The 12500-nt window shown below is 44.1% G+C and overlaps 1 long non-coding RNA gene and 1 pseudogene across 1 annotated transcript in view; both read right to left on the bottom strand.

The window, feature by feature from the left end:
• Positions 1 to 6393: 6393 nt before the first annotated feature.
• The window catches only part of LOC147016967 (uncharacterized), an 8176-nt gene continuing 2069 nt past the window's right edge, over positions 6394 to 12500 (bottom strand). Inside the window, exon 2 of the long non-coding RNA XR_015049269.1 lies at positions 6394 to 7099. This is a non-coding gene — a long non-coding RNA (uncharacterized LOC147016967). The remainder of the gene's footprint in view (positions 7100 to 12500) is intronic.
• Positions 6686 to 12500, bottom strand: part of LOC147016968 (uncharacterized) — a 7048-nt pseudogene continuing 1233 nt past the window's right edge.

The following is a 12500-nucleotide window of genomic DNA, read 5'->3' as shown; positions in this document are numbered from 1 at the left end:
CACGACTGGATTGTCCATCCGGTGGGCGACGTGCCGCGATTCGAGTTACGTGGCCGTCGCACGCCGGCGGGCGCGAATACCGCAACAATATGTATGTATATGTATATATGTATATATATATATATATGTATATATATATATATATATATATATATATATATATATATATATATATATATATATATATATATATATGAGCCTGGTGTTGGCGCTGTGGTTAGGGCAGTGGCTTGTGATCTAAAAGGTCCTGAGTTCAAGCCCCGTTGGGCCACTGAATTAATACACCAGGGGGTTGACTCAGCCTTGCTTCAACGTGCTCTTAACGTATACAAAACTTACCCATAACGTATTTGACGTGTGCCAGCGTATTCGGCAAATTTTTCATATGTCAGCATACGCTGGCAAAAACGTCAAGGTGTGACAGCGGCTTGACACTTCGATGTCTGGTGCGGTTATGATTTGAATCGTCGAGCCGCAGCCTTTTAATAAGCTACGCCACGTGATCGTTGGCGATACACTGCCGTGCGCTATGCATAAGTTAGACTATCATTGGGCATAGGTTGTGAACGCCGATAACACGCTAAGCATTCGTTGGTTTAAGTTATCTATATGTTATCGAAACGTTCTGAGTACGTTGCTAATACGTTATGCATACGTCCAACTCGTTATGAATATGCCAAAACTGGAAAAAAACATCAATAGTTCAGCATACGCCAGCGTTTTACATACATTTTGATACGTTGCCGTACGCTGTCTAAAACGTCAAGGTGAGACACCGGCTTAAGCACGGAGGTTCATTGATTGCAGATGAAAATGTAAGTGATAGAGTGTGATGCTGCGGTTTATTTATTTATTTATTTATTATCAACAGAATGCAGTCAGTTCTAATCCAGGTGATCTCTGAATTTCCACAGTCACACTGTGGCTTTCAGTGTGGAAACAGAACGCTTCGACTGGCTTCCTCCCCTCATAGTTTTGCCATCATCCATACACATCCACAGACATAGGCCGGGCACTCTCCGTGCTCTTTGCGTGCTTCCGGAAAGATTCTGGCCAAAAATCAGATCATCTCGGATAATGTTTTTATCGGTTGTGTACAATGAATGAGTCCATAATAACTGAAACGGTCAGACAGGTGTGACCACGACATCACGTGATCATGTTATCACGTGGTGAGGCGTTATTTTTCCGATGTTGTTCCTTCAGTGCACACTTCTAAATGTTTGCACCTCAGCTCGTTCGGTTTATAAAGGAAACTTGCTTGTATTGGGTATGCTGTTTTCAGGATAAGGAGCATGAGAAGGGCGCTTAGCTCCTTTAGCTCTGTTGGTTGGTTATGTCTGCCACCGTGTTTGTTTGTCTGTCTGTCTCTCTGTCTGTGTGCAGGATATCTCAAAAAGTTGTGGACAGATTCGGATGAAACTTTGTGGACAGCTTGGGTGTGGTTATTCAGAAAGAGCGCAAAGAGAGGGGAGAGAGAAGAGAGTGGAGAGAGAGGAGAGAGAGCGGAGAGAGAAGATAGAGGGAAGATAGAGGGGAGAGAGAGGGGAGAGAGAGGAGAGAGAGGAGAGAGGGGAGAGAGAGGGGAGAGAGGGGAGAGAGGGGAGAGAGAGAGGAGAGAGAGGGGAGAGAGGGGAGAGAGAGGGGAGAGAGAGAGAGGGGAGAGAGAGAGAGGGGAGAGAGAGAGAGGGGAGAGAGAGAGGGGAGAGAGAGAGAGGGGAGAGAGAGAGAGGGGAGAGAGAGAGAGGGGAGAGAGAGAGGGGAGAGAGAGAGAGAGAGAGAGAGAGAGGGAGAGAGAGAGAGGGGAGAGAGAGAGAGAGAGAGAGAAAGAGAGAAAGAGAGAAAGAGAGAAAGAGAGAGAGATAAAAGTAAGAGGGTTGGCTTGAGAGGGTAAATGCTGGTAGAAAGGATTGTGGGTAAGATTAGTGTGTAACTTGATAGGACCAATGGGGTTGATCGTTTTGTAGATTTGGGGGTTTTGATTGTGAGCACACCTGTTTTTTTTTAACCTGTATTTTTTGGTTTTTTGGGGGGTGGGGCAGGGTGAGGGAGGGCGAGTTTGTCGGCACACCTGTTTGTTTGTTGTTGTTTTTCTTAAACAGCTTCGTTTTGTTTTTTTCAACCACGCTCATGCATGTTATGTCACAGCTTAATCTTACTTTAATGAGCCGATTAAAAATGAACCAAAACTCGCTCTACGAATATGCGCTATGGTTTGATATCGCTATGGGAACTCAAACTGTGGCTTCCTGTTGTTGTTTGAAAATGCAGCTGACTCACACCTCAAGGACAGTCCCTGTGCACAAGGCGCACACCACAAACCCCCTTATTTTCTTGCAAAAAAATGTTTGCCATATCCATGGGGATTTACAGTATACTGAACCGTTACATCGTTGGAAGAAAGGTTCAAGTGGGCAAGCTGGTGAGACCACATGAACATGTGCTACCTCGGATACTCAATGTTTCATCGAGGAACCTAAACCATGTGTGAGTGCACAGAACCGTAAAAAAGGCACACTCCATGAACTACTGAAGTTAACTTAAGCTGGCACACGTAGGCCTGGTCTGTGTGTACATTGGACACAAGCTGATGGGGTACCATCAGTGTTCCTCGATTTGTATTTTCATACTGGAAGTCATGCATTATTCAAAGTTAGGGTTAGGGATATTATTTACTGATTTAATTATTATTATTATTTTTTTTTTTGGTGGGGGCAAAATGATATCTTTGCCCCGACTTTTTATGATTGGTGGGTGACCACCCACCCTGTCCTTCCAAGACCGATGCCTCTGGATATGATGGTGCACTGCACCTTTTAGCCCTGGAGGGAAGAGAGGGATAGAACAGCTTTAGAAAGATAGTTCCACAGCCAGGGTGAACTGGTAAACAAAATAGTTGAGGTGTGTCGTCAGCCTGGATGTTTGGAGTTTAATCAGGTGGGGGTTACCTCAAGAACGCATGTTTGAGTATGTAGAGAGGGTCAGAAGACTGAGAGAACAGAGTGAGCTTAACCAGAGAGGCAGTAAGAAACAGAGGGCACCTCCGGCATACACATTGATGCCTCGCCGAGCCTGCAAAACACCAGGATGTGAGTTTATCTTTAGGTTGAGATTCAAATCCAGATGAGACAGCTTACAGGTGAGTGCGCACACCTCTCAGCTATTCCTCCAGCCCCATTATTAGCAAAGGAGTGTGTGTGTGTGTGTGTGTGTGTCCATCACTCTAAAGAGTGTCATAGAATAACAAAAAATTACCAGAAGAAGCAGGATTTAGAGCTTTTATGCAGCGGTTTCAACTGTACCATTTTTTAAATTATTTTACGACAGCAGGAATGCTTTACGTCACTACTTCATGTCCAAATACACATCGTAAGATAGTGTATGTATATATTTTAGCTCTTACATGAGCTTCGACTTGGTATGCAAAAGAAAAAATGCTTTGAAATAATGTGTGACAGAGGTACACTGCCATACTCCGATTACCGTCCAAAGTACTAGCCTGAAGGCCTTCCTCAAGGCCTTCCCCTTATATCTCATCCCCTCCTCACCTTCTTCCCCGTTTCTCTAATTCTCACCAATTCCATAAACACCCACACCCCCCCCTTAATTTTCACCATTCTCCACCACTATCCTTTCTTTTTCTCAATTGTTTTATTCTTAGCAAACAAAATAATAAATAGTAATACTTCTCGAAGCATTGAAAAATATATAATCGTCCGGAAGGAGAATACAAATAACAACCACAGCAACAACTACAACTTTTCATGTTATAAAATATCCTTTTTTTGTGTGTTTCACTTAATTTTACATCCTCATTGAGATTCACAGGTAAACATGGAACAGGTTTGTCAATTTCAACAACCTGTCATTTGGTTAAACCCATCAGCAAAGTGACGGGTCGGCACACCTCGTATTTAATAATAATCAAACGATTTTTTGTGTCACCACATATCCCCATGTACACGACATGAGATGAGCATTGAAATACACTCCTTTACCCCTACCACCAAACCCTTTTGTTTTTGTCATTGCCACTTATTTGAGCTATCACATTGGATGCATGGGATTTATAAAGGAAAGAAGTAGTGTGACATATCCCATTTCATGTGGTTTCCTTGACTTTCCTGTTGATCCATCTCCTGTAATGGGGGTCGTGTGCTGCGGGGGTACACCGACGAGGTCACAATTAGAGAAAGAGCTAGCCCCTTGCAGTAATGGCCCTCTCCACTTATCAGCGGGGCTGTGACCCTGTGTTAACAAGCCGCCAGCCCAGCACGCCTGCACACCGCTATTAATTTACCATCTGCTGCTGGTAAGCCCAGCACGTTGTGATATTTCTGTGACTTAAAGGGTTTGGGACCATGTCACGATGGCCTTTCTTATTTCTAATAAGGTTAACGTAAATAATGATGTCATAGTGTATGAGAGAAAAAGCATTATGGAAAGTATAAAGACAAGCAGGGCTTTATTTACTTTTGGAGTATGGTCGCTGTCGCTCAGATAAATGCCCGACGTTGTTAAACTTTTATGTATTTATGGAGCATCTTCAGAAGACGTATGGAAAAAGGCAGAAATTTTCAACCCCACGCCACCCTCCCATATGTCCCATCCACCCCCATTTCACTGCACTGCTTCTTTCCTCTCCTCCCAACTTCCTTTCACTTTTCCCACCCTTCCTTTATCTTGCTAACCCCCCCCCCCTATTACTTTTCTCAATTGACTTCTCCATCCCTCCCCCACCCAACACCTCCCGTCCCCCCTCCATTACCTATAATATTGAGAAGCGCCCATAACTTTATCCCTCATCTTTCCCCACCATTTTGTACCACATTCTTTCCCTTCTTCCACTCACCAATTATTACCACATCCATCTTCCCCACACCCTTGCTTTATATTTTCCAGACTATCCAAGTCCATGCCGGAGCTGTGTTGGCTGTTGCTTTCGCACCCAATGGCCGCTACATGGCAACATACTGCAGAGAAAGAAACCAGCTGTGTGTGGTTCAGGTACTTTCAATATATCTTTGGGTCAAAGAATAAAGGACTGTTATCATAAAACTAGGATTGAACATGAACACACACACACACACACACACACACACACACACACACACACACACACACACACACACACACACACACACACACACACACACACACACCTGTGCATGGAATATCTATTTTAAACATGGACTCAAAAAATGTCTTCACTTCCTGTTTAATGACATCACCTTTCTTTGTTTACGTTTGGTGTTCATTGTGGTGATGCCTTGCATTTGTCTTCAACATTGTTCAGTTGGGCTCTGCAATATTAATTTATCTGTTGCAAGGTAATTTTTCATTTGACATGAACTTTGTGGATGCACTTTATTGATCATTCTTGCTAAACTTTTGACTCTTCTCATTCAATCAGCTACTCGGTGACTTTCAATTGTTTCCTGTTGCGTTTCCAATTTTCCGGACAGCTTGTCACAGTACCGTGGCCAAGTCTTTGTCGTGATTGTAACCAGCAACTCCAGATTGCTAAGTGGATTTTGACACCTAATTAGTGCAACACACAGGCCCAGTTGGCACGAGAAATTTGACACCAGTGTGTTTCCAGTTTCACCTAAAGTTCATGGGTATAACAAGGGTCTTCATTTTGATGGCCACTGTTTAAAGTTTTTTATTTTTATTTTTGTCAAACTGCAGGCAGAAAAAGAAACCTATGGGAGCAACACTGTGATAGACACTTTATAATCAATGAATTGGTCACTAAAAAACAAAGGGAGAAGCAAGCTTTGCCTAGGCTATATCAGTGGCCCAAGCTTGGCCACCGAACCAGAACAGTAGCTACTCAGGCGAATGGTTTTATTCACTGCGGGACCATCCCAAGGGACCCCAGAAAGTTTAGTAGCTCGAACAATGTCAGAAGGGCGGTCATGTTTCGAGCCCAGGCAGAAAAGTTGGAACAATTGGCTTGACCTCCGAGCGTTTCTCCTTCCTTACATTCATCCCCCTTTTCTTTCTCCCTCCCTGCAACACGATTAAGGTTCATGACAGCCTTCGGAGGGCGCTGAGCAAGCTGAAACCCAGAGATTTCCATCAGAAGCCCCAAGCTCACATGACCAGACTGCAGTGCACCAAAACTCTGCCCTTACCACCCATTCCACCAGATGCCCCACCAGCATCCCACTCCTTGAACCATTCCTTGCTGACCTGGTGCTCTAATCATCAGGTGTGCCTGCGGCCTTGTGCTGGCCAGGAGTACTTTTTTAAAGTATGATGGCAGGAAGTAAAGACCATCACCTGATATCAGTCACATGTCTCATTTTACACAAAAAGCTTCTACCACTGATTAGTCACTTTAGTTGTTTGATTGTCATGTGTAAGGTCTCAGGAAACTCAAATTAGTTGTTCGTAGAGAAAGACATTTATTGATACCCCAACAATCAATTAAAAATGCAAGGAAAATCATGAGATAATTAACAGTGAAAACTTCTTTAATCAACGATTAAGACTTCTAGGAAATTTTCCATTTCCAACTCTCTTTTGGCCTTGATTTGGGATAACCTCTTTCATAATGTATGGCCTATATTTGTCGGAATGAAACACCGTGTGCACACAAGAGAGCATCACATGTTCGATGTACTCTACAGAAGAACACAAAATATTTTACATCTCGTAGAAATGAGCAACATAGAGGTATGCTTGGAACATCATCACTTTAATGGTTGAGTTATGAAGTAAGCTTCCCAATACAGGATATTACTAAAAGTATTGGGACAGTGAAAGGGATATGCAGGGATATTCATTCATAACCTGAGGTCATCTTCAAGGGAATCGCATCCATGCTTCAAGTCAACCTCCCATTTGGCCCTGAAGCAAACATATGTGCACCACAGCTTCACCATACATGTCCTATGAGGGTCTTACTGTAACTCCCGCTTTGTACTCAATATTGGTAGACGAAGACATCAGGTGTAATATTAGACCATCGCTCATTCAAAGCAAGTGCAGGTTCAGAGTGGTTTGTGCTCTGTCGACTCCAAGCCTCAGGCAGCGTTCTGATACGATCTCAGTTGGTCATTTGGTTTAAGCCAGGGCTCTGGTTTAGCCACTGCAAAAAAAAATGCATAGATTCTCATGGAAGGACTAGAACACAGAACGGACCTGGACACAACAACGAAAATAACAGTAGAAACTAGAGGGGGAGCACTCGATAGAGTGCAAAACCTCCGCCGCCAATACTGCTAGGTCACTCAAGTGAACCTGATATCCTATTCATTCAATTTGACATCAACAGTGCTCACAGAGTTATAGTTTGCAACTTTCCCTTTTACTTTTACATACTCAATTCATTCGTCATAACTAGATTCCTTGAGACAGAAATTGATTGTACGTGGGTATATCCACCTGAAGTTCCAAAATCAGCCGCAATTATAATTTTGGCATGTTTTTTGTTGGAAATCACTTATAACATGTAGAAATGCAAAAAAAAAAAAATTCTAATATTTTTTCAAAATGGCCGCCATAGCGGCCATATTGGATTTTGGACCAAGTCCAAAATCTAGTGGCATGATCATTGGACCATACCTAATCCCCCTACCAAGTTTCGTCGAAATCCGTCGAGGAGTTTTTCCGTAATAATGTTCACAAACAAACAAACAAACAAACGGAAAGGGGTGAAAACAGTAACCTCCGATCTTCGATGGCAAAGGTTAAAAAGGAGAAGGGGTGGGGAGGGGGGGTAAGCAGCAGGGCAGAGGGACAAAATAGAGGGAAACTTGGAGGAATTAGGGACATGGGGAATCATGTGAGCAAGGGGAGGACACAGCAGGTGAACAAGATGGATACATTTCTTCATTTTTAAAGCTTTGTTCTTTAACCGCATTGGTACAGCAAGGTTCATGGAAATGACGGTAGATGCAACAATTCGCAGTATAGTCATGCATCAAAGCTGGTTGTGCATTATTGAGAAAAACGTCACAAGACACCTTCATGAAGTACAAGCTGTTTTTAATTGTGGGAAAATAAATATACACCTCCAAGGTCGGTGCACGCCTTTGCACCCAACCCTTCAGCTGAAAAAGAGACCATTTCAACTTTAGGAGTGCTGTCCCAATTTTTATTTTTCATAATTCACCTTATCGTCGAATTCCAAAGAATGTGTAATTGAATACACATCACATGTAAATTTAGGAAGGCAATGGCAAACCAACCAGTAAAACCCCTGCCAAGAAACAGTTTCAGCAGCACCGACGCTCTGCCAAGAGTATGGCATATCAAATAATATGTAAATAATTACACAGCAAGTTTTTTGTTTGAGATGTGACGACATTAAATGAACACAAAAGTGTATTTATGAGGGTGTTCAACAAAGTTATCGTAACGAGCTATGGTAGTCCAAGACAAGCCAATTCTGTATTGTTCAATACATTTTCCCTTGACTTCAATGCCCCATTTGTTCTTCAACCTGTCTTTCCAACAGGCATTTTTAAGGCCATTTTCCCTACTTGAATGGGGGTTCGCCTTACGGGCCCCATGACAATCTTCTCCACTTTACCCTATTTTCTGCTTCTCCCTTGTTAACCCCCTTACCCATATTTCTTCTTCTACCATCTTAAGCCAAGTCTTTCCTGGTCTTCCCCATCCTCTTCCTTCTACATTCATTTCCATCACTCTTCTTACCCAGTCATTTTCATCCTTGCTCAACACATGACCCAACCATCTCAACCTGTTTCTCTTCACAACATCCATCACAGGCTCTATTCCCATAATCTTCCACAATTCATCAGTTGTCTTCCTCTCTCTCAACAATATTCTGCACATCCACCGAGCCATTCTCATTTCCACCCTTTCCAGCCTTTGTTGCTGCTCTACGTTCATTACCCATGTCTCGCTCCCATAAATCATTGCACTTCTCTCACATGTAGCACACACCTTTCTGTTCAACTTCAACGATACTGCCCTCTTCGTCAGCATGCCACTCAGTTCCCGAAGCTTCTTCTATGCACTTCTCACTCAAGCAACCGTCGCCGAGTCTGATTCACCTTCTCCATTCAGCGTGTCTACTTGGTAGCAAAATGTTTTCACTCCTTACAACTTCACGCCATCTCCAAGATCTAACTCAACATTTTCTCCATCTGCAACTCCCTCTATGCACACCTTACACGTGAATGTAGCTACCACATTGATTAATGACCCTCTCACACCACTACATTTTCAATGAACCCACTCGGCGCACATTGTACATTGAATGGGGTTCACTCCAACACCCTTCCTGCACACAGCAGACAGCCACTTCCCAGTTCTTTCCATCTCACCACATGTTTTACCACTTACCATCACCTTCATCTTTCCGACATACACCTTCAAACCTTTTGCGTCCATACATTCCTTCCACTTATTCATCTTCTCCTTCGGTCCATCCCTACTCTCTGCAATCAACACCAAATCATCTGCATACAATGACTCCCATGGTAACCCCTCCTTTGCGCTCCGAGCTAGCACCTCCATCACAACTACAAATAGTAGTAGACTTAGTACCGACCCCTGATGCACTCCCACCTTCACCTCAAACTCACCACTGTTCCCGTCCTTCATCCTTACAGCTGTGCGCGCTCTCCCGTACATTGCCTTCACTATGATCAACCATTCCTCCACTCCTAACTTCCTCAATGCCCATGTCATTACTTCGCGTGGAACCCTATCGATGCTTTCTCCAAATCAACAAATCCAGGAAACAACTTCTTCCTCTTCTCCATGGGCTTCTCCTGCAACTGACTCACAATAAAAATCGCATCTATCGTTCCTCTTCCTGGCATAAATCCAAACTGCATTTCATCAATCTTCACTTTCTTCCTTATCCTCTTCTCTAACACCCTTTCCAATACCTTCATTCCATGCTCCAGTAACTTTATCGTTCTACACAAGCCACAGTCCAGAGGGTGACCTTTCCCCTTGTGCAGAGGGACGAGGGTACTCAGTTCCTAATCCACTGGAATGCGGCCTTCTTTCACCACCATATTACAAATCTCTGTAATTCTCTTCACACCCCAACTTCCTGCTGCCTTCAACATATCTTCCACAACTCCCGTCGGCCCTCCTGCTTTTCTACTCTTCATTATTCTTATCGCTTCCTCAACTTCCTTCTCAGTTATCTTCTCTGCTGGTCCTAAAATTGGGTTGCTCTCCATGTTGCCATCCCTTTCATTCTCTACATTCAACAGCCTTTCCATATATCTCTTCCATCTTCCATTAATTCCATCTGGGTCCACAACAATTTGTTCCACTTCATCCTTCAAGCAACTCACCCCCGTCACATCAAATCTCTTTTCGCTATCTGCTTTGCAATCGGAAATACCGCTGTCTGACCCTCTTCCGAATCCAAACGTTCTCCAAGCATTTTCCCATGTGCCTCCTTCCCCTTTGCTACCTCTTTCTTCACAGCCTTCTTGGCTGCCTTATAACTTTCAGACGCTGCCTCTTCTGCTACCGTACCCTTCGCCTTCTGCCACTCCTTGAAATTCTTCCTCTTCTCGTCAATCCTCTTTCCAAATTCATTATCCCACCGCCATGTTTCCGAGTGCCTCGGTGGTCATTTTGTCCATCCACATACCTCTCCAACAATTCCCAACAGACCATCTTTCATTGACATCCAACCACTTTCAAGCTCAACCACATCGTCCTCTACCATACTCAACCTCTCTCTTAATGCCTCCTTCACCTCTTCCAACCACCACACCTTCATCCTCGGTTGGTACTTCACCCGCCAAGCTCTCCTCACACCTTTCATCCTTATGTCGGAGACAACCAAATGGTGCTGTGAAACAGCCTCCTCCCCTGGGATTACCTTTGTGTCCCGGAGGTTCCCCCTCACTCACCTACGCATCATCAGGTAGTCAACAATTGTTGTCGACCCACCTGACGTGTAGGTAACAAGCTTATTATCTGCTTTCTGGAATAGAGTATTACAAATCAACAATCCAGCTCCATCAACAAACTCCAAGATCCTTTCACCTTCTCCATTCCTCACACGATATTCGTAACCCCCATGGACTCCTTCAAAACCATCTATACTCCTCACATGTCCATTCAATCTCCTCCTACCACAACAACTTCCTCATCTTTCACGTTTTCCATCACCTTCTCAATCACACACCAGGACTTATCCTTCTCTTCATCGCTCTGACCGACCTGTGGGGCATATCCTGAGATGACATTCACTAAGAGCTTTCCAATCAACATTCTCACCATCATCAACATTTCACTCACTCTAGTCACACTCACCACACTGTCTACAAACTACTCAGAAAACAGGATGCCAACACCATACACACCTTCTGGGCACCCTTGCCACAAAAACTTGTCCTTCAACCTGTCTATGCCATTGCAATATAAGATTTTCAGATTGCTACTTCAGCCACATCTCATTTGCTCGAGCCATTTCCTCATCGTTGGCAGATCAGTGGACATGCAGGTGGGGCTTCAAATGTCAAAGCAGGTGGTGGTCGTATGGCAGCTTAGCTGCCGGAGTAGCTATCATTTCTTGAAGCGCGACTGTGTCGCTGATGCAGTGCCCCTCTACCAGTACACACACTGGAACTGGTACTCATTTCGCCGACCGAGGAAGGATGACAGGCTGACTCAACCCCCTGGTGTATTAATTCAACGGCTGACAGGGCTTGAACTCAGGACCCTAGGATCCCAAGCCACCAACCTCACCACTGAGCAAATACCACGCTTCAAAGCAGGTAATAGGCAACGGGAGCTAGGTACGGCCATAATGTGTTGTGATAGTCACGAATGTCGGCCTACATAACAGAGGCTTTGTGGAGGATAACATTTTTGGTCAACATCCCTTAACGTTTGTCCTTGACAGCCTATGTCTGGTGTTGACTTATGGTTAGGGTGGAGGGCTTTTGGATCCTAGGGTCCTGAGTTCAAATCCCACTCAGCTGTTGAATTAATAGCAGATGGGGTTAACTCGGCCTGTCATCCTTCCGAGGTCGGCAAAATGAGTGCCAGCATGCTGGTATACTGTGTCGGAGTGGCGACCCGTCCAGGATTGTGCCCAGTAGCCAAGGAGATTGCTTAAGCAGCACCTATGCTCTGCACAGAGTATGGTTCCAATCTCCTCCTCTCCTCCTTGGTAGCCTGCTGTTTTTTTGTATTAGGCAGATGTAATGTTTCCTTTGTGATTGCAGTTTTCTGAGGCATATAATTTGATTTCCTTGGCATTCAGAAAAATTGAGGCCATCAATTTGTTCCAGTTGGAAGGTTGGAGACAAGGTTTGTTTGATGGAGGTGATCCTTTGTGCTTACATTAGGTAGATGCTAATCTGATTTCACGATCTCAGTGGTGAAGCCACATTTTGTCACCAGTACCGCTGTCGAGTGATAAAGTTGGTTCGATCTGCATTGAACACTTCAAGAAACGTTTGACTTGATGCCAGTCGATATTGATCATCAGTTTTGAAGTTTCAGTGGCCCCATCTTCCTGAGATATTGCACGTGCA

The sequence above is a fragment of the Eptatretus burgeri genome, chromosome 11, assembly GCF_056783735.1.
Source record: "Eptatretus burgeri isolate ZD-2024b chromosome 11, Ebu_testis_v1, whole genome shotgun sequence".
Classification (NCBI taxonomy): domain Eukaryota; kingdom Metazoa; phylum Chordata; class Myxini; order Myxiniformes; family Myxinidae; genus Eptatretus; species Eptatretus burgeri.
This window is presented reverse-complemented; position numbering and strand designations above follow the sequence as displayed.